Below are 23857 nucleotides of genomic sequence, written 5' to 3' on the forward strand. Positions count from 1 at the left end.
ATGCTCCGCCACATCTCTCCTCTGGTTAAACCTTCACAGCGTCGCAGGGAACACCCCCACAGTTTCCCTTTATCTCCCACCAATGATTGTTTGCAAGCTTGATTTTTATTTTTCACTTCGAATTTCTTTTAATGACAGATATAGACTTCACGGCATCGGGAGGAATAACCCCGCCGTTTCCTTTCCCGGCGCCTGACAGACTTCCCAGACTTAGTTTGCGTGGCCACGTCCTGCTCCGCTGATTCCTTAGTGCCAGTGAGCACGAGGAGATAGGCGAAGGGCAATCAAATAGTATAAATGACAGCGGATGAGGGAAAGTAAGTTTGCATTTTCACTCCTCATTTGCCGTTCAATTGCCAGAGTCTGTATTGCCTGTTTTTCTGGAAGGAAAATAGATAGCTTTGTCACTCAGTATGCATAAACCGCCGCTCTGTTTTTCTGTACGCTGTCAACACCAACGATGGCAATTCCCTTTGTCTCTTTGTCTTTGAGTAGTTTTCGAGAAAAGGGGTTTTTTGTTTGTCAATTCCTAAGTTGTTTTTCCCCGGCATCGAGCTGCACATCTGGCTTCTTGTTATGGCGAGATATGTTAAGAGGGGAAAAGTAAAAACCTTGACTTTTCTTCCGCGGATTCACAACCCGGACCACACACACACACACACACACACACACACACACACACACACACACACACACACACACACACACACACACACACACACACACACACACACACACACACACACCATCCGACTGATATCGGTATGCCCCTATCTCTCTCTCTCTCTCTCCCAACGGAGTATATTTCAGGCGTCGTAATGAAAGTGGCGGTGATCGCGAGGTAGACGTCCGCATCACACTGTATACGTCGCGGATTACAATTTTTCCCTTTGTCTAAAATGATAGACGCCGCCGCCTGTCGATCTCGCCGAACGATATCACTTAGCACTTGAACCAAACATATATTTCCATCATGGCGCCGGGGGGGGATAGCATCCTCTGTGGTACACAGCGGAGGTGTGTCCCCCTCCCAACCCACCCCCAGCCTGCAGAGAGAGAGAGACAGAGGGAGAGAGAGAGGGAGAGTCTCTTTTGTTCAATCCCCTCTCTAACTGGTGGTGTTTGACTTCCCCCAGTCAGGAGTGGGTAATTCTGGAGCCCTGTGTGAGGTTGTTAGATCAGTGAGGCCCAAGACAGCACCATTCTTTGCAGACCCTTGACAGCAAATATGTGGTAATGATATTGTCTCCTGCTGGGTAATAACACACAATTCAGACTGCCACATACTGCAGTCGCCGGGAAAAAAACGGAGGAGGGAGAGGGAGAGAGAGAGAGAAAGAGAGAGAGAGAGAGAGAGCAAAGTATTACACTGAAGTACTGGAGGAAAATGACAGGAGAAATGTCTTCAACCTGAAGTGTCATATTGGAAAAAAAAAAAACCCTCGTGCAGGACAACCGCTCTGCCGACAACGAGCAGGTTTCCTTTCCCCGCAGAGGGAAGGAACACGTTACGTTAAGGGAGCGTTTTACCTGGTGCGGTTGTTAAAATAAGCCGCGTTCGGTTCCCGGCGTTTAGATTTCCATTGTGGCGGGTCAAGGCTGTGATATCGCACCCGAAAACGTGGCTTCAAATGACCACGGCACCTTTGCGGCGGCGGTACGAAATAGAGCGGCGTTGCAGTCGTTAAGTGTAAAGAGTGTTTTCCCACTGTGGAGACCTTCCATTGTTAACCAGACCACACTGGCAGTTTCAACCTTGGCCTCTGTGTTGCTACACTTGCTACTCGGCTTGTAACTGTCAACACCATCCATCAGCGGCCAATCAGGGTCCGGGCTGGGGGGCCGGTCCCCCCGCTGTACTGTGAAATTGTGGCATGTGATCCTTAATGTGTGTGAAGTAGACAAAGCCATGACACAATGCACAGGGCCTCAGGGGGGGCCTCCTCTGTCCCAGTCTATTAGCTTCCTGCTGTGCCCCCGGCGGCCCAGACTTATTCCCAGGGATAAGTTGGACGAGCTGCCCTCTGTCAGCTGTCAATCAAAAGATATAGCGATATGTAAATTACATATATATATATGTATGTATATGTGTAAATTACACACACACACACACACACACACACACACACACACACACACACACACACACACACACACACACACACACACACACACACACACACACATATATATATAAAAGACAAATATAAAGACAAATATGTAATTATTATTAGTCTTATTCAAGATTCAAGATTAATAATTGTATATAATAAAATTATAATAAATTGGTGAAATGTAAATAATAACAGTACGTGCATATATAATATAATATAATATAATATAATATAATATAATATAATATAATATAATATAATATAATATGATATGATATGATATGATAGGATATTATATTATATTATATTATTTTACATTATATTATATTATATAATGCTTACCCTCTACTGAAAGTGTCATCTTGGCTCCTGAAGCTATCTCTAGACCATGTAAGAGAAAGAGAGAAAATGGCGAGAGAGAGAAAGAGAGAGAGAGAGCGAGAGAGAGAGAGAGGGAGCAAGAGACTTCCCTTTTTCCATGTATTGGTTGCTAAGAACAGCATTGTGCAACAAGGAAACATAAAATAAAATAAATTGGAGCACCAGGTAAAAAGGTAGCCTTGATGCTGCAAATTGTGTGGAAAAGAAGGAGCCACATTGAAATTGAAGAATTCATCTTTTCCACACGCGAACAAGCGCCGCACACACACACACACACACACAAATACAGCTCCTGAGTTGAACCAGGTATTCAAATGGTTTTGGTCTCAGACGCTCGATTTGCATAACACAGACAGATGACCTCAAGTGATTGATTGGGCTCAGTGGAGAGGGGATAAAAGAAAAAAAAAAGATTTTCAAACGAATTAATGAAAGGAACGCAACAGTAAAGGGTCTGCGTTTATTTTCGGTGCTGAAATTATTGCAGAATTAACCTTTTTCTCCTTTGAGACAGCCACTCTCTCCAAACTCAATGAATCTGATGTCCTGGTCTTTCTCACAAGGCAAACTTGACACCCGTCTCTTACACGAAATGATCGGCTTTCTCCGCTCCCTATCCTTGTGGGGTTTCCCCCCCATTGGTGCGTTTGGGTCAGCTGACCCGGATGGGTGGGCCGCCGAGCCACCCGTAGTGGCACGCTTTGTTGTGTAGCAGTGATGTAACACTAATGCCCGTGCACATTCCCCATGACTGGCAGTGACCACTATAGAGTCACAACACTGCAGGAGGGGAAAAAGCAATTTCATGGTTCACTCTGTGGTTAATGCGCTGCTGTAATCTTTAGAGAGCCCCGTCTTTTTGTTTAAGTTTCACCGAATAAAGGGTCGGACTATCACAAGCTCAGTCCAATTAATCACCGGCCTCAAAGGTGGGTGGAAGCAGTCCAGTGGGCTTGGACCCCAGCGACTAAATGGGACAGTCGAGAGTGAAAGTGTGCTTGCACGCCTGGTCTCAATGTGTGTGTGTGTGTGTGTGTGTGTGTGTGTGTGTGCGTGCGTGTGTGTGTGAGAGAGAGAGAGAGTGTCTGTCGTCTCTCTGTCCATCTGTGTGTTTGAGTGTGAAAGTGTAAGAGAGCACGGTCTGTTGAACAAGGGAGCTGTTTCAAAAGGCTCCAGTCTTTCATTTTGAGGGTCTCTCGGTGGTAGTTTGTGTTGACGTTAGTTTGGTGTGTATGTGTGTGTGTGTGTGTGTGTGCGCACAACGTGTCCTTTCGTCGAGACAAATACAATAACTTTCTGAGTGTGTGTGCGCGCGCTGTGCTCACACAGTCAGGTGTAAGCGTCTCTAATTGCCGCGAGGTACATTAGCACTCCGCCACCTCCCTCCCCGTGACTTTGTTTTTCCCTCTCAGTGCCAGTCTGTGGACCCGAGGACAATCAGAGCAGAAGGGTCATTTTCTGCAAGAGCTCACCTCCCTCCTCCGAGCGCCGCCGCTGTCAGGCTCACGCTCGGCGGGAGACCTAAATTAACACTCGACGTCGGCGAGGCTCGGCCTTGATGAGGCCGCGGGGAGACGAAAAATGTCAGAAAACAAACACTCCATCACTTTTTTGCTTCATTTGCTTTCTGTGCCGAGCGGAGGCTCACACGCACTTGCCTGGAGGGCGGCGGAAACTCCTACTCCAACACCAACCCCCACCCCGACACCACCACCACCACCCCCCTCTTTTACCTGCTCCCGCTGGATCGGTCTGAATTACCTCGGTGCTTCCCAGTGAGTGGAGGTGAGAGGTTGAGACCAAGGAAGTCTGAGGAGGGGGGTTCCAAGTGCGCTGCGAGCTAAGAGGAGAGAGCGGCTAATTGTATATTTTGTACCGAGAAACACCCTGGGAGAAGGCGGCGGCGGTTGTGGTGGTGGTGGTGGTGGTGGTGGGGGGCAGCAGTTATGTACTTCTTGGCATAGGGTTCAAATCAATTAGCCATTTATTTCTGTCATGTATAGATGTGAGCTGTGGGTTTGGATGTCTGAAGATTCGCTTTGAAATTATCCTTATTCATTTTTTTGCATCGTTTGAGTTTGGGCGTCCGGGCTCTACTGCTCATCCCTCCCGGCGAGGTGTACAGAAGGAGGCGTACTGGGTGAGCTAGAAATATTGGCGTGATGAGCTGGAATCCCCGACTTGGATAGAAGAGTAGAGCCCAACAGGTGGATGCAGGGGAGGTGGAGGGAGCGCAGCAAGCAGGCTGTAAAGCAGGCAGCAAAGCAGGTAGGGCAGGAGGGATAACGGCTTCTTAAACGGGCCGACCTTATAAGGGCGTGGAAGCGCGTGGCGCCGTCGAGTTGTCTGACAGAACTAGCTCTGCAAGCTACACCTCATGTTTGTTTGTTTCTGCTTTTTTAAGCAAATGTACAGTAAACTGTATGTATGCACATGAATATGTATGTGCCTGTTACAACTTGTATGTGCAACTTAGTATGTATATTGATTTTGGTCGACAGGGGTTTGATGTAAATACTCAACGCTTTGAGCAGTTTTAATAAAGTAGTAGTAAGTCTTTATTTCCCCCAAATCCATCGCTGTTCCGCCATTAGAAATGAAGTACCCAAAAATAGTTTTTATCGCTGAAAATACCGCTAAGATTATGCATTTTAGCCATTATAACCTGCCTCTATAACCTGGACTATAACTGATGCGCTGTTTCAGTGTGTGTCGCTTTACACCGCGCACCACGGACCTGACCAAGATGGCGGACGCACCGGCTCGACGCTCTCCTTTTCGGTGCGCTATATGTGTGTTTTTGTTTATATGTCAGTTTGCCAATTATGAGCATTAGCTAGAGCTAAAAGTCAAAAGAAACGCACAGCACAATTATTTTTTAAATACTTACATTTCTCACATGTTATCAATTAATCAGCGATTGTTTGTTGAGGTTAACAACTATCGATAAAGGAAATTCCTTTAAATTTGCATCCCTACCCCAAGCACTGGAAAAGTGAGTTTTTCATAATAGGTCCCCTTTAATTATTGTTTTCCTGAGCACGCTGACAACAACCCTTGTAATTATTCCCCGCTGGAGATATGCGACAACACTGGGATTCAACGCTGCGGAGAAGTATGATACTATTTGAAGCCTACTTCAAACACTGTGCCCCCAGCGAGTTCCCGATAGCAGCAGTGTCTATTTTATTATTTGCTTTATCTCTTTGTTGCGCCGAGAGTTTATTTGTTTACACAAGAGGGATTGGGGGGTTTGGTGATCTGAGCAAATTGCGGCAGAAAGTACTTCAGATGGAAATGACTGTAATTAGCGTGCTCTTAAATGTGGAACGCTCTCCTAATGTTTTTGTTTACGTGGGGCGGCTGATCTGTGGCTTGGTGCGGGGGCGGCCCGCAGGCAGGTTAAAATCACTTGTCATGCCAGAGATCATCATTATGAGCTTACAATTGGTCAGTGTTGAGGAACAATCAACACAGTGCCAGGTAGACACTCCACCACCAGCCTGCGTTAGGAGCTTCCGCGTGTAATTCCCTATTTATGGGGGCATTTTCCGGAGTGGATTATTTAAAACAGCGAGTGTGTTCCAGCGCGTGCACGTGCGCACGCCCGGCATGCTTCACGGGGAGTGTTTTGCGGGAGAGCACATGTTTGGGTTTTGTTTGACTTTAGTTCTCGCGGATAGCTTTGCTTTACCTAATCTCGCCATCTACGACGCAGCATATGTTCCGTGACAATCACCGAGACTCAATTAACAATGTGCCGATGTGCCCTGTTATCCAGTCAGTGATTATATTTCACTGGAGGATAATATCCAGGTAAATTAAGATTTCTATTTAATTTGGCGCCAGTTGTCGCCGCATCTCCATTTCACATCATGGAACAATTGAGATCTTATCATGGATTAAAGAGGGGGATATTACCTCTAATTTAAAATATGCACAGTTTCCCTAGCGAGCACAGCTTAAGCATCCGGTAGTTATTATACATTATATCCTGGGAAAGAGAGAAAAAAAAAAAAAAAAGATTAAGCGGTTGAGACTAAAAGCTCAAGAATGTAAAACTGGCGGGGGAACACTGGGGAGGAAATGGCGACTACAAGAGTTCTTGAGAAAGATGGAGAGAGGCGGCTTATGAAGGAGGAGGCACGAAAGGAGCAATGAAGAGACAGGAAGTTGGGTAGCGCTGAAAAGGCTGCTGCCGCGGTCAGGTGCCAGTGTGACAAAGTTGGCCTTGTTTAAAATGGAAATCTTCCCAGACCCCCCTGCACCCCCCGCCCCCGAACCCCCCCTTCCCTCCCTGCCTCCCTCCTTCCTAGAATCGTGGAAAAAAAACCATCGCGAACGCTAAGCTCCGACATCTGAAGTGGCAACACTTGAGATGGTGAAAGTGACAACATCTTAACATAAGCTGAAAGGAGAGAGCCAAAGTCAGTTAAAAAAAAACAAAAAAACTCCAAACCCAAACCTTCCTTCCCACCCTCATCTCATCTCCCATCCCTCCATCTCACCCCACCCCCCACCTCCTCCTCCCCCCTTCCTCCCTCCCACCCAACCTCCTCCTCAGGCCACATCGCATCTACGCTGGGGCTCCATGGACGCCGGACCGGCCTTGTACAATGGGAAAGTTGCAGGTAGCGATTAGGGAAGGTGATTGCTCATGTTGCTAAACAGTCAAGGAGAAGGTCGAAAGGTTGCAGGGGGGGTGGGTGGGAAGTGGGGTGGGTGTGGGTGGGTGCGGGGGGAGGTCTCTCACTTACTATGTTGTGTGCCAGGGACTGTCACTGCTGGTCTTTCCCTGCGTTTCCAGTGGCAGGTGCCTCCAAACAGAACTGGAAGCTTGTAATCCGACCAAATCCAGCCTCTTTCGAGGAGTGTAAAACCAGGAATGTTCTGCGGGGGTCAATGGATTAGACGGAATTCATGGTGGTAGCTTGGCTTGAGAGGCAGAATTAGAGGAGCTGAGAAAAAGGGAGAGGAGTCTGAACTGGTTTTGTATTAAAATGAGCTTACCAGGTGGTCTCCCTCCCCAAAAAGTGGACACAGTGTGTCAAGTAATCTGAAAAGCCCCCGGGTGTTTGTTGCCTATTGGCCGGGGGCCTGGTGAAAAAGGGAGAGCGAGGGGAGCGAGAGAAAGAGAGAGAAAGTGGACGGGAGGGGGCTGGTTTGGGAGGTGGCACTGGTGTGGCCATTGAGGCCTCAGTGAAATGTCTGTCAGGCTTGGTTTACCACAATCACAGCAGTGATTAGGCTTCTTTTGATGACAGGTTTAGTTTTCTGTCCATTGGCGAGATAGTGAGAATGGACAAGTGGGGGAGGGCTGCGGGGCGGCGAAGGGGGGGCGTGGGGGGGAGGGGCGAGTTGGGAGACATTGGCGGTAAGCGTTTGCGCACTGGTGCAAGAAAGAGGAAAGAGGGTGGGGATGGGATGGGATGGGATGGGATGGGATGGGATGGGATGGGTTGGGGAGGGGGCGGTATGGTAATGCCTTACACAGGGGAGCTCCTGCGTAATTTCCCAGCGGGTCATGGGGTCAGGTTTGTATTTAGTTAGTGGTAATGATCTCGTTAGGGATCTGAATGGACCACCGTCTAAGCCCATTGAGGGGAGCGAGTGTGCCTCCCCCTCCCCCACCTCTCCCTGCCCTGTGTGGGCTTACACAGCCCATGAACTGTGATTAATGGACTTCCAGGGCTTAATAACTTGCAAAACAGTATTAAACAAGGGAGGCCCCGGGACAATCGAAGAGGCTACCCGGGCGGGGTAGGAGGTGGCTGTAAACAGGGCAGGGCAACAATTGCGATGCATGGAATTAACTGAGATAGGGCCGCGCACAATGCTACAGCTGGCTAGTGGCGGGGAGCCAGGCCTCTGAGAAAGCTCCATTGGTGCTTCCAGGTGGCCCAGACCGGGCCAGGGCTTTTCAGTTTTGTAAGTGTTAAAAAATAGAGGGGATAGAAGGCTACATTTGTGATGGGGAGACAGTGAGAGGAAGCCATTGAGCGGAGACAAGAAAGAGATTAAAGAGCGCAGAGAGTGATAAGCAGATAATGGCGGAGACACATTCAATGGAACAAGTAATCCTTGACATGCAAGCACAAATATGAAGCCTTTTGTCTCCTGTGTCTAATTCAAGCCAGAACGCTCATAGTGGCCAAGCACAAATAGTGATCTGCAAACAAACAAGTACACAGACACAGATAAAACACACTCTCATCTGCCCAAGGGGAAAGCACACGCACGCACGCGCACACACCCACAGACACACAGACACACACACACACGCACACACACACACACACACACACACACACACACACGCACACGCACGCGCGCGCGCGCACGCACGCACACACACACACACACACACACACACACACACACACACACACACACACTCCTCGACACCTCCCACATCTCCCGGCCTCCTCATATTCTTTTTCCCACCCTTGTACCCTCTTGTCTGGAAACAAATGATCCCAGCATGGCGTCGTGAGTACTGATGTGTTCAGACCACCCTCCACTTTGTCACGAAGCTCGTCCGCTCTCGCTGCCCTCACTGAGCATTTTATGCCGCTATAATGTATCTCAAATTTGTAAATATAAGCAATGGGGACCACTTGTGCCGAGGGGAAAGCACTTTTTAATGGACATGAGTGCAACATTGTTGGGCTTACCTCTGAGAATGGAATTGAATGGGGGGGGTTTCGGCATAGCAATGGCTAAACTAAATCTCAGCGAATGATTGTTGAATTAAATGATGGAAATATTTATATAATATACTATGACATGTATTATTGAGGCAGTTTTTTGTATCAATGTTTTTTTTCATTTTCACAATTTTGTTTATATATCCAGTACATTCTGCAAAAATATTCTTTTGAAAATGAATTTGCTGAGATGAGAGTAATTGTTGATGGAAAAAAATGAAATGCCAGCATGATTCTGCCATTTGCAGTAAATAGATGTTGGCATGAAACAGCAAAATTGCACAGCTTGTGCGCAATAACAAGCAATTATGAGACAATTTGGAAAGCATTTGATTACAACATGAACAGGTAGTTTGTATCATCATGTGCTAATTAGCATTCAAATATAGAACTCTTAAACAATTGTATTTTTTGTATTAAAATAACGAAAAAAAAAAATCTTCTGATTGAGTGATTTAGAATGTTTCTTGGCAAATGGCAAATTTTTGTGTTCACTTCCAAACCCACCTTGTCTAGTGCCTCTTGCGGTTTGCATGTGTGTGTGTATGTGCACGTCCAGTGTGTGTGTGTGTGTGTGTACCTAATTGAACTTTGACCTGTGGCTGAGTATATGTTTGTTCATACATAGCGTACATTGTATCTGTTGTGTGTGTGTGTGTGTGTGTGTGTGTGCAAATAAAATATATTGCATGAATACACCTTTTACAAAGTTTTTCTTTCTTTCAATTTAACTTTCCCTCGCTTTGTGTGTCTCTCTCTCTCTCCCTCTCTCTCTCTCTCTCTCTCTCTCTCTCTCCACAGCTGTCACCCCCCTCCCACACCCACCCCTCACCCGCCACTCCCTCCCACCACTCTGCACTGGGTGTGCAGCGGGGCCTTGGCCTCGTGGGGTGGGAGGGAGGGTGTGTTGGGGGTGTGGGGTGTACGGGGCGGGGGGTTCTGTTGCTGTGTTAAGCCTTGAGCTTCACCCCCTCCCCCTCCCCCCCACCTGTCATGAATAATGGAGGAGAGAAATACATTTATCTTTTAATGGCCGCCGCCCCCTGGCTGAGAGCGGCTGAGCGCGGGCCCCGGCGGCTGGGGAAGACGTAGGGCCGAGGTTTTAGCGTACCCCCGTGCGATTGTCTATGCTCCTTTTGGAAGCCGCTCGCCGCTCGGTGTCCTAGAGATGGCTAATCAGGCTTGATCTGCGGCCGCTTCAAAGACGCCCCCCACCACCACCACCACCACCCCCCCAAAAAACATTTTCTCCGTGTGCGTGAGTGTGTGAGAATTACTGCAAAGACATCGAATACTTGAAAGATGTCGAGGGAGGGAAGTGATGCGTTTCCCCCGGCCCACGATTAAATTATTATTTTTAGTCGGGATTGGGTGATGATAAATGATAATAAAGGTGATGTGATTTGAATTGTGGGGCGTGAAGGGATGATATAGAATGATTTTACTTTATTATTATTATTATTATTATTATTATTATTATTATTATTATTATTATTTGGTTATAATTTTCCATTTAAAAAATTTAATAAATAAATACAATTCAAGCAACATGGTCTCATCCACTTAAGAAAACCAACCTGTTGATTTCCCAGAACTGGGAGTTCTGGGAAATCTTTTTTGTCCAAATTTGGTCCAAGATAACTGGCTCTACTTCCCGTTCTTGCTGATGTTTCTGTGCATTGTGTTGTTGTTGTTTTTGTTTTTGTTTTTCTCCAGAAAAACAAACAAATCGCTCAAATAAAATATGTGTAATGGACTTTCAAAGTCGATATAAGCAAACACGCACACAACAACAAAATAAATTTACTAAATACACAGCTCACGCGGCCCGTATTTACACTGCGAAAGCTCCACGTGCGCTTGAAACCAAATCTACTCTCTGCTCCGCCTCGACTCGTCCGTGTTTGTGACGATAAGACGCAGTCTGGTGGTTTTAACGTGCTACGTAGCCGTGCAACCTAATGTGGGAATAACGCGGCTTCCTGTGTTTAAACTGGGATTAGGAGACATTCTGCCGTGGTGGAGGGTTTCGGGGGTCTCCCTCTCTCCCGATACCCCCCTCTGTTCTGTCCCGCCACTGACCCACACATCTGCATCATGCAGGGTTTTTTGGGGGGGGGGGGCACACCTGCTCCAGAAAAAGACGGGTTAAAGCACCAGTCACTGGTGTGCTGCCTCAGTTATAAAATACATTTTGTTAATAATAAATTTTCATTTATTTATGATTTGATTGATGATTAATTGTATTTATTTATTTATTTGCTTATTTATTTGTTATTTATTTATTCATTTGATATTTTCCTAATGTACTTTGGTTTGTTGAAGCGGTTGAATTCTAACTATTTCGAGAGGCGTTCATCTGTGTTGTTTTAGCTTTTAGTTTTAGAATATGAGCATTTAATGGATATGTTTGGGTTTTATACATCATGTCTATGTATATCATAGAAATACATTTTCGCTCAAACAAAAAATTACTTGATTTTTTAATTCCCAAATTTTATAAAAAAAAAAACACGGCAATTTTATGAGCAACATTTGCGACTTGAAAGCCTTATTCAACCATCAGTGCAGTTATTAAGAAAACTGAGGCTTTAAAAGAATACACATTTAGAATTTGTAACTAATTTCTTTCCAAAACATTGTTTTCTTTACATGGCCTTCTGCATACCTTCCCACAACTGTTTATAAATGTTTCTCGTTTGTTAAGTGTCCTGTTTAATTTTACACAAAAATAAATAATTAATCATAAATAGATAAAAAGAAACTAGATTGGAACCTTATGCCAACCAGGACAACCAAGAAAAAAATAAAAATTAAATAAAAACAAAACAATGTCAAAAACACACACAACAAATGCAGTGAAAAAAATGGAAGTAAAGAAAAGACACTCAAGCGTCACGAAAAGTTGACACTACTTCTTGAGCAAGCAATTTCAAGCGCGCGCACACACACACACACACACACACACACACACACACACACACACACACTGGAACCACAAACACACAAACACACACACAATCCTCGACAGGGAGCCCTATCTCCCTCTCACCCGGCTCCACTCCCCCTGCACCCAGACCCCCGCGGCCCCACGGCTCCCCGAGGCCTGCGGTCGCTCGGCCGGCGTGGGGGATGAGTCCCTGTGCGAACAGTGGCTGGAGCTGGGCCCCCGGCCAGGAGCTCCTCAGCTCCCTGCTCCTCTCCACGGAGCGGAGAGGAGCTGAAAGCGTCCTTTATCATCACTTGTGTGGGCAGCATCACCACGGCAACGTTCAGGCTGGCAAATGCCACTGCTGTGAATACTAATGAGGCTCTTGGCAGGACTGTGCTGGCGTCAATGGGGCCAGGGTTGTTACTCTGTGTGTGTGTGTGTGTGTGTGTGTGTGTGTGTGTGTGTGTGTGTGTGTGTGTGTGTGTGTGTGTGTGTGTGTGTGTGTGTGTGTGTGTGTGTGTCGGCGTGCACAATAGAATTCAAGGCTCGAGAAAGGGCTACAGCAGAGGTAAACAGTCAAAGGAAATCAATTAAGTGTTTCTACAGCGTTTTGGCAGGCGCTCTAATCTTCCGCGCCACATTTTAAAATAAGGGGCGAAATCTGTCTTTAATACCTCCTATGCTTTCTGCTCGGCGAAAACACAACACGGGCGAGCGAGCGGGAATAAACAGCCTAGAACCGCGGAGCCTGACTAAGTCCCCCACCGCGTCGACTACTTTGAGGGAAAAACATGTGAAGTCGTAATTCCACGGGCCCCCTCCCTTAAAAGTTAGAAATGAACTAAAAAGCATGTTGAACGAAAAAAAAAAGAAGCCTCAATAATTGTTTTAAAATCATTAATACTTGTTTAGCTGCTGATTGTTCCATCAGGCAGTTTGAAATAACACTTGATATGCTTTTTTATTAATGCAGCACATAAATGGGAGACGTTATAAGACCTTGAAAGTCTATGAAAGGCTCGAAGCTTATGAACGGACATGTACTGGACCACGCCTTACTTTAAATTGTTGTTTTTATCTTTTGACACATTTACTAGTGTCAGAGTCTCTCTCTGTCTCTCTCTCTCTGTCTCTGTCTCTCTCTCTCTCTCTCTCTCTCTCTCTCTCCCTCTCTCTCTCTCTCACCCGCTCGCTTGTTGTGACTCTCATGTTTAGAGCGATGCTCTGAATAAATTGGGCGGTCGCTCGTCTCTTCCCTTCATTGATTCAGGCACTTTGATTAAGCGGGGATCTAATCAATTCTTTAGTGGTGGTGGAGACACGCGGAGCAAAAAAATCCTTCCTGGGCAAACCCTTCGAATGACATCAAATTAAAAGTCATTAATTTGGCTCTTTACTGGCACTTGTTTGAGACGCAGTCTGCGCTTTCGGTGTCTATTAGTGAGGTTATGCTCCCGGGATTTTCCTCGGGCTGCTCGGCATCGGGAGAATGAGAGATTGTTTGTGTGTGTTTATGTATGTGTGTGTGTGTGTGTGTGTGTGTTTATGTGTGTGTGTGTGTGTGTGTATACATGTTTTTATGTGATTTGCGTGCAAGCTTGTTTGTTTGTGTGTGTAGGGGGGGTGATGGGACACACTGGGCTCGCTCATCCTCGCATAGTGACTTATTAGCGCTAATTGGGAGGGACAGTTCAAACAAGCACAGAGGAGTGGTTGTCACACAGGCGTGACATGGGTGCAGAGAGGCAGGCGGTGCCGGGTGCTCCGTCCCTCCATCCATCTCCCGATTCTTTCTATCCCCGTTGGCCTCCCTCCCTCGCCGATTGTCCCTGGCCCCCGGCCCGGCCCCGCAGAGTGGCCACAGAGTGGGCTCTTTGTCCCGACACGGCCATTAGCAGTCAGCGGTCTTCAGAAAAGTGAGCGGGACAAGGCAGTGGACAGAGGCGCGGACAGACCCACGGCTGTCTGGGACACTTAGGAAGTCAACAGCTGACGGAAGGAGAGGCCGCACAAAGGAGGAGCCGCTGAAGTATGGGGCCGCCGTGATCCGCATGGAGGATAGACCCCCCGCCCCCCACACACACACACCCACAGCAACAAACAGTGAGACAGCGTTCCCCGTGCCCAGAGCCCTCTCATTAATGATGAATCAACCGTCAGTACGTTGACATGGAGACCTCTCTCTGGATAGTGCTCCATACCTCCATTTATTGGGGAGGGGGTTGGTGGGCGCTAAAAGATGGTAATTCCAATGATTATTTGGAATCGTAATAGCTGCAATTATATTCCACACCAGCCGATAGAAGATACAAACACCAATTTGCAACTGGTCATTATCTTAAGCATTGGGTGCGGGGCGTGTGAGGTAATAGGTAGCCGCGCCGTCGCCTCTGCACGGGGAGAGACGACGGTGCGGGGCCAACTAATTAGTCCGGCGCCATTTCCCTTTAGACTTGAGAGCGTATTATATATTCGCCAGCCCGCATTACGGCACTTCGCCCGCGGTCACATTTGGCCATTAAAGGATACGGTGCCGACAGAGGGTGGCTCGAGGACACGGGTCCGGATTCTGATTGTATTCTACCTCATTACAGTAGACAGTAGAGAGCAGACGACGTTCGCAGGATCTCTGCGGAAATAGAAACCAATTTCTCCCTTTTTTTTTCCTATGTATGAGCAAACACTATATATTGCATTTGTCATTTATTTCCCGACTAGACAACAGAGGTGTAGCCATATACGTGTATAAGGATAACAACAATGCCTGTGTGGCAAATAAGCCACATTTCCATACAAACACGCATTTTACTGCACAAGCTGAAAGAGGGTGATTTCTGGACAGCTATAATGGAAAATTCTGGAATATATAAAAAGCAGTGTGTTCAAATGGTATGTAATGGTGATGGTCTGCACTGCGTGCCGTGTGTGTGTGCTTTTTTCAAAGCCACGGCAGCGAGGATCACAAGAGCCGTATCAAAGCACCCAGCCACCATGTGAAATGTCTTTGCTCAGCGGGGAGTCGTGGGATTGTCGCCGACACCCCTCCTCCCTTTGAACGCCAGCCCCGCTAGCGTGGTGGTTGTCCTGCACTTTGCCATTGGAAAACACAGCCCTACTTTCAACTTTTCTCCGTTTCTTTATTTCCACCCATGCTTTTTCTTTTTAGGAGCCACGGGAAAAGGGCCCGGGGCGGGACATCGTGTTGAGGCTGTCATCGGGTCGAGTTGGCGATAATCACACGGCCCCGCGTGTTTCGCGCTGACATGCAAGACCCACGGAACATGTAGCCCCCATATGCTGCAGAGCGTCAGGACAGCTGAACACAACAGCTTTGCACATAAATCAAGCGCACCCCGATGCCCCGAGGCCCCGGCTAATAGATGTTTAACTAAACCCCTCGTTTTCAAACAATTTGACCCCGGTTCCCTTTAAACACAATGCCCGGAACTCCCAAGGGATTACGCCCTGACCCGGGAGGGAGCGGCCTCCGCCGGCTATAAAGGGGCTCCCCATTGTGCTGCCCGGGCCTGGGGGAAGGACATTGGGAGCCAGATACATGCCGGTGGGTGGAGACGGCCTTGTTGTAACGACGTCTTGATGGAGCATCTTTCCCACCCACCGGAGCAGCGCTGGCTCTGTATGGATTTTAATGAGGCTTTGTGTCTGCCCACATACAGCCCCTCTACTGACAGCCAACGTGTTAGCAACATGCTCCTCTTTGTTGCACCACCCAATCACATAAACGACCGGCTGACTAGATTTATTCCCTTGACTCTGTGCTGGTGTGTGTGTTTGTGTGTGTGTGTGTCTCCATATGTGCAAGGATTTAAAGACTAAAAGAAGACATTTTGGGACACTGCATAGTGCGGTTGCCATGTAAACCAGACGCCTATTGGGATGAGCTCTAAACACATGGAATTTTAAAGAGAGCCTTCACAAACACCCCGCCCCTCCCCCCCTTCCTCGTTGTGGCTGTGTGTGTGTGTGCATGAATAAATGTGCACAGGTTGGCATGAGGGGCCTGAATAGGACGCTTTGTCCATTAACGAATTTATAATTTACGGGGGGGGGGGTCACTGTACTGATGGAGGCTCTGTGCGAAAATGCCTTTAAAAAGGAAATTGCCTTTCATATTACGAGATCAAAATAATATTTTTTATTTTACTTCTGAAGCGCAGCCTTTTCACACTAAAGTGGCCCTATTGAGTACATGAATAATGTGTTCATCATTTCATGATGGGAAATTATTTCTTTCACCTCAGCGGGGAGATGGTAGTGCGGGAAGATCAAATTGTGTGCCGGGCTGGAATGCAGATTTTATTTTCTTAGTTACTGACCTTGATTGGGGAATCTGGAGGGCCGGGCCCTGCGCCGGCTCCATTGTCGGCCGCTATAGAAGGTTAATGAATCGCTGCGCTGAATATTAATATGGAAACCCGGTTCCAGCACCCCATCGAGACTGCTTTGGTATGTTGAGTGTTTTGGCGGCCAGGCGCGCTGCGTCCGCCTCGCTGTGGCTCTGCCGCCGAGCCAGGAGAAGGGGGGGCGTGGCCAGTTTGGGCGGAGTTTAAGGCCCGAAAAGAGGCGGCCGGAGCCGTTCGCTTCTTTAAAATAGAGAGAAAAGAAAACATTTGGATTTGTTTTAGCAACCGCGAGAAATCAATCAAGGCTCAATGGCGAGCGAGCGAGTGGGAAAAGCAGAACGGAGGGAGGGAGGGAGGGAGGGAGGGAGGGAGGGAAGGTGTGTTTTTGTGTAAATGTGTGATTTATAAGTATAGAGGAAGGGTGGGATGGGTTGAAGAGGGGGGTTGTTGGCTCATCCGACCAACAATCGAGTGCTGTTTGATCCTCTGGTCTTTCTGGGAGAACACAATGGTCCATTTAAGGTGGGCCCGTCCCTCCGCTTGGCCCCGGAAGTGCTTCATTTCGTCTTGGAGGGACAGCTGCACGGCCCCGGTCGTCTTCCCCCCAGCTCCCGATTGGCCTGGCACGCTTAAGAGAGGCCACGAGCGCTGATTGTTTCAACCAGAACCTGGCATGCCGTCAGCTGGAGGGATTGTTTCATTTCGGGGGTGGGTTGGGGGGGCGACGACGACAAAGTCAACAAAGGCAGCCAGGTGCCAGCGGTGGCTTAGGAAGCCACACAGATACAGTCTTAAGAGGGGGAGGAAAAGTAGCGGGCGCGGCCAAAACCCTGCGCGGCCAAAAACACGGCGTGGCGAAACGGCGAGGCATGGCAAATGAATATTCATCCCTCTCTAGTGCCGCTCTCGTGAATGGCTTTTGTCTGCGTTACGGGAGAGCGTTAACAGAGGAAAAAGCAAACTGGACGGTCTTGAGAAGCGCCGAGCGAGCGCCGCCGATCTAATCGCCCGGTAATGATACGCACTGTGCGGTATTGATCGCGGTCATGTCTGCAGGTCACCCCGTCTTTTTGGGTTTACACGCCTGCGCCTGCTCGATTTATGCGCTCGGGCGTCTTTTTTAAGCGGGCGATAATGAATCACAGAACGCGGCTGAATGGTGTTAGTAATAACACTAATTGGACGTGTTATTTTTCTAATGGATGGTGTGTTATTATAATGAGGCCCGCCTGCTTCGCTCCGAAATATAAAGTGGGATAATAGCAGCGGAGATGCTAAGCCCAAAGGAAAGACAGAAAAATAGAAGAGGGAGGGACGTGATCCATCACAAGGAGACGGTAAAACACGCCCTTATTTTTTTTCGCAACATTTCGTCCCTTTCGGGCACAGAGATAAACAAATAATATTATCATTAGGGAGAACCTTCCTGGGGGATACATTCACTCGTGTTGTGCAAAGTAAAAATGGTGGCGCGTCGTTGAACTTCAAGGAATAAATAAAAGCCTCAGACATTTTGGTCTGGGTGAAAGGTGAACTCCAACACCAGCGTGGGAGCACACTCGATGGCGGAAAAAGGGGACGTTTGGTCTTTTAATTGATCCAACCACCACTAAAATAAACAAACAGTTTCACACCCAGGTACATCGCCGCTCAGGGGTCCCCTCCGTAGAGGGGAGTGGAGCGGCGGGGCCGGGCGGCGGGACGCTCCGTCCACACGAAATAGAGTAAAAAGGGAGTCGGAGATAAACGGAGACCTATCTCTGAGTTGTTTTCCTCGCCTCTCCGTCACTTATTCGGCGGCCTCGGCGAAGAATGTCAGAAAAACCAGAGTGCCGCCTTTTTTCATACACCTCACTGTCAAGTATTCCTACCCCCCCCCCCCCCACCCCCCGACGCCCCCCGCGCACGGAAACCAACGTCTGATGACACATCTGAGGTACTCTAAAGAGACCCCGAGTGGAAGAGAGCAAGAGAGGTAAAGAGTAAAGAAGTGTGCACGAGTGTGTGAGTGAGTGTGTGTGTGTGTGTGTGTGTGTGTGTGTGTGTGTGTGTGTGTGTGTGTGTGTGTGTGTGCATGCGTGCGTGTGTGTGTGTGCACACGGACCCATTGAAGATGCAGTGCAGATGTCCACGGTCCAGGCGGTTCCGCGCGCCGACTGTGTTCCACGTGCTTCAAAAGAGGAGGGGATTTTCCCCTCTTTGTTTCAAATTTCACACGCCGTCCAAATGGGCACCGGATTTTCCCGTTTTTTTTTTTCTTTTCTTTTTTTGCTCCCCCCCCCCCCAAAAAAAAGAAATAAATAAAGGGTTAGGATGTATCGGTGGCCAACATCTGCAGATTATGATTAGCATTTGGAAATTGCGTCTTTGAATGAGATGTGGATGTGGGACCGGCGGCGCCTCTTTTATGAGTGCGACTCCCGTTCCGGGGTGTGTGTGTGTGTGTGTGTGTGTGTGTGTGTGTGTGTGTGTGTGCGTGTGTGTGCATGTGCGTGTGGAGGGTCCCTGTTTTGTCCTTAAATTGGCTACAATTTGGAAGTGGGGCGAAATCTTCTTTTCCTCCCTTTTCTCTCTCCTCCCTCTTCCCCCTCTTCCTGTTATGATGTGCCGTCAGCACAAGAAAGAGACACTATTAATTGTGCTGCCTATGAATGGCTGCATTTGGTTAACCAGTTTCAAAGAGGACGTGGGGCCCAAAGGAACTTCTTCTCCTCTTCTTTCCCCCCACTGTCCGTCTCCGCCTCTTTTCTCCCTCCCTCTTTATCAAGATCCCCCCCCCCCCCCCCCCCCCGCCCCCTCCACCCCCATCCCTCTCTAATTTTACACTGAGCGAGACGGCTGCATTATCTTATGTATTCAGCTTTCAGCTCCTCTCGCTCTCCCGATGAGGCGAGGCTTAATTGGGCTCGGGCTTTAAAGTCTGTAGAGCTCTCCACTCTCCCATAGAAACACATTCACGCTCCGCTCATTCACTTCGAGTATGTGTTAGATGTACAAATATTATTTACTTTTATACTCCAAATCAAAAGGCGCACACTTCCTGCTATTCCACACACGGTGCAGGAGAATTCACAGTTCAATTCACTTCAGTTTTTTTTTTTTCTTCTTCTTTTCTTTACTTTTTTCCTCTCCTCCTGCTCCTCCTCTCCCACCTCCCTCCCTCACGCGGCCACGCTACAGGAATTGCGCCGCTGCTTCATAACAAAAGTGTTATTTCAAGTGTTTTTTTTAATTATAAATATTAGTGGTATTTTTTTTTGATAAGAATGTATGAACACCCCTTAATTATTCCGGGCCTGTATTTACTGCACTGGCTCGCAGTGAGGCGGGCGCTATTTAAATTTAAATGACTTTTTTTATTCTCACGGTTTAACATTTATGACCATTGACAATGGAAAAAATATCACTGTCATAAAAAATATGGTATGAAAAATGTTCACATTTTCTTATTTTTATTGCTATCCTGCTTAATTTAGTGCACATATACATAGACTGTGTATACAGTCCATGTATATTTCTTTCTCCATTTTATACATGTATTTTTTTAATTTTATGTATATATTTAGATATATTGTATATTGTATATTGTATGTTGTATATATATAATTTCATTTAATACATAATTTTTTTTCCATTTTATGTATGTATATATATACTTTATATTTCTGGCTATTTCTAAATTACTAATATTTTTCTTAATACATGTTATATAATCCTTCACATATTTTATGTAAAGACATTTGATATGCTTTATAATATGTTATATTTATCAGTTTGTGTGTGGTGTTGGAGTCATGTGATAACAATGGAGCCGTTTCACTTTTGTGTGTTTGCGCTTCGTATGATGCGATTTTCATCGTCACCCACTAGTCACCAGATAAAATGAGAGAAAACAAAGGAGGCAGGTTCCAAGGGTTTTAGTGTTTTCCAAATCACACTCGGCCATTCCACCCACACCCACACCCACACCCACAGATATTAGAAGTGATATAAATAGAGAGAGGTGGCCTCTTACAGTATCTCCTCCAAACTTGGGTGACTGTTGTTTTTTTTGTTTTTTTCCACGGCCAGCCCAGCTCCCCCCCTCGCACTCGTCGCACGCGTGGAGTGTCTCCGGCGCGACGGCCCTTTCAGATCGCCGGAGCTGATGAACCTGACGCGGCCGCCGCAAAAAACAATTCTGCGCATCCGTCCCGACTCCTCCTCATCATTAGTTCCTGTCCGTTGGCGTGGGCCAACAAATGAGAGCGCTATCAGCCGCCGCCTTGATAAGCCGCCTTATCTCATTAGGCTCCACATCAAAGTTAATCAGAGATGGGAATAGTAATTGGCCGACTAAACAATGCCACAGATCGTGGGGTTTTTCTAGTGTGTGTCATCTCCAAAACATCAGCAGACTGGGGGGGCTGACAGATAGGCTGCATCTGGTGGAGGGTGAGTGAGGGAGAGAGAGGGAGAGAGAGAGAGAGAGAGAGAGAGAGAGAGAGAGAGAGAGAGAGGGCAGGAGGGAAGTGATGTGAGTGCTGGGAGTGAGTGTGCATGATGAGTAGAGGGGTGGTGGAGAGAGAGAGAGCGAGAGAGAGAGAGAGAGATGGGGGGATGAGAGGGGAGAGGGAGTAATGGCAGAGGCATAACAAGCAAGCTGCTCAGAATTAATGAGCTTACTCAATAAGAAAAGAATAACCAATCAGTGTGTGTTGGGCAAATATAATTTGGGAATAATTGCTTGATTGCTTTTCTATAGCGGGCTGATTTGACCACACACAAGAACTGAGAATTAAGATGTCAAGACAAGAATTAATTTGGCAAGCGAGGGCACACACAGAATGTTCCCGGCGCTCCCCACTCGGGAGGCGGCTCGGGAGGCGGCTAATGATGAAAACACAGTGGTAGATTGCGTATTCATTTCCCCCGGCCTGTTTTACATAAAGAGAGCCGTGGCTAATGCCACAGATGTTGGGATATCGAAAAAAAAAAATTAAAGAAAGGAAAAAACGGGCGTATGCTAACACATTTAATTGGTATTTTTGCATAGCCCACTCCATTGTTGATCGCCAGTTGCCGTTGATTGTTCCGTTTGTATCCTCATTGATTTTGGTGTTGGAGGGTTGCTGTAGTTTTTGGTTTTGGGTGGGGGAGTGTGGAGGGGTGGGTGGTGGTGGTGGTGGGGGAGGGGGTTACTGTCTGGTAATTGCCGCATTTTGTCACTTCCCGCCCACCCCCCCACCCCCGAAAGCGAAGTCTTCACTCCCGTCTCTCTCTCTCTCTCTCTCTCCCCCGTCTCTCTCTCTCGCTCTCTCAATTGACGATTTGTGAAAAGCTTAGAGTGTGTCTTTCATTACTCGCTACCTGCTTTGAGAAACGAGTGTCGACCTCCGCTCGCACGCTCTCCGTGCGCGGTGGCGGCAACGACGAAACCTTTGTTTCTTTTCTTTTTTTTTCCTCTCTAACAAAGTGCCGGCGGTCAGAGTAACGTGTTGGAGAATAACGCAGTGCGCGGAAGAGCAGAACAACGCCCACCGGCCCGGCCCTAATGGCCAGCTGCACCCGGCTAATGATACGCACACGTACGCTCGCACGTACGTACAAACATACACACGCACGCGCACGCACACGCACACACACACACACACACACACACACACACACACACACACACACACACACACACACACACACACACACACACACACACACACAGAGCCATGCACGAAAAACATACGGCAAATGTGCGGCCCCGCTCTTCTTCCAGGACACTGTGTACAGGCTCTGGCTGGTGCTCGTGACAGGAGCTCATTAATAGTAATCACGGAGCACGATGCAGGCTCCAATCTGACGTGGCCGCTACATTTGGAATGGATTCAACCCCCCCTCCCCCCTCCCATTCAATCTCGATTTGAATAAGAAATAAATCCAAACCTGACCACATGCATACGAATCGCCACATATATTTGCTCCCACATGTGTCTTGTACTTAGTTCCAATTAGCCTGAAAACACTGCCGCTGTGATGGAGGCTGCTCATGCCGTTTCACTTATCACTCCTCTGCAGGTTCCGCGGCCAGGGCTATTCATTTTCAAATGTGCGTTTCGGCGTGTTACGTGGTGTGTATGTGTGCGTGCGTGTTTGTGTGTGCATTGAGGTTATTTGAGCAGTGGGGTAAGTAAAGGGAATAAATAAGCGGGCAGAGGTCCTGTCATGATGATGTTACTGCCGCTCTGGGTCTGCCTGCAGCATTATGAGCACGGGCACGTCGCCACGTCCCTCACTGTCACACACCGCACATATACGTACATACACACACACACACACATGCGCGCACATGCCCGGGTGTGCAGTGGATCTAGGGAACACGCTCTAGGTAAATTTGCTTTGATCCACGTTGCACCTAATTGGGTCGTAGGCAATGTCTCTATTCCCACATCAAGGAATTTGCTTATTTCGCTGGAGGATTAGAGCTAATTTTTGTGTGTCGGGAATTAACCTATTAGTCTGGCTCATCTGCATTGCTAATTCCCCAGCACAGACAGCTGTCAATGGCCCAAACGCCCGCCCCCCCCCCCAAAAAAAATAACATGATCATCCAATCCTTGAATGAGTGATCCCCGCTCCGATTAGTGGCAGTGAACTTCGCTGAGCCCAAGTGATAAGGCGGCAAAATTCCCAAGTTGCCAATAGCTCCGAAAATTATCAGACTGTAGGCGAAGGAGAAATTGTGCCTTCCGGCTCAGGGGCTTCAATCCGGGGTTTGCCCAGATTGACATTATTTAAAGCTATGGAAATGGGCTCTGGCTATCTGGAAGATTGCTAAAATAAGAAATTTTCCGGCAACATTTATGAATACGCTGACAGGAGAGGACAGGGGCAAAATATATATTTGTGTCTGTGTGCATTCTCGAAAAAGCAATTTAAGGGTAATTTCGTGATTTTATGATCTAATCTAGTTGAATAAATAAACAGATACGGGTGGAGGGAAAAACCCATATAGCTGTAATGTTCTTAAAGGACCTCAGCAATCTTTGTTGAGAAGCTACTCTAACAGGAAGCATCGTGTATTGACCTAGTATATTGTTTTATAATCTGAGGCAGATTTCCAATTGGAAAAAAAAAATTTATATATATTATTATTATTATTATTCATAATAATAATAATAATAATAATAATAATAATAATAATATAAAAAATCCTCTCAATCACTTCCAGTTAGCAGAGTGGACTACGGAAAATATCCATGCAGTAAGTTGAACATGGGGCTACATGAGAGATGCATTATTAGCCGATCATTAAAATTAAACCATGCTGTTGTTGGTGTACTCGCCGAATATCACCGTGGCGACGCCCCTCCACCGGCAGACGAG

The sequence above is a fragment of the Zeus faber genome, assembly GCF_960531495.2.
Source record: "Zeus faber genome assembly, chromosome: 13".
Classification (NCBI taxonomy): Eukaryota; Metazoa; Chordata; class Actinopteri; order Zeiformes; family Zeidae; genus Zeus; species Zeus faber.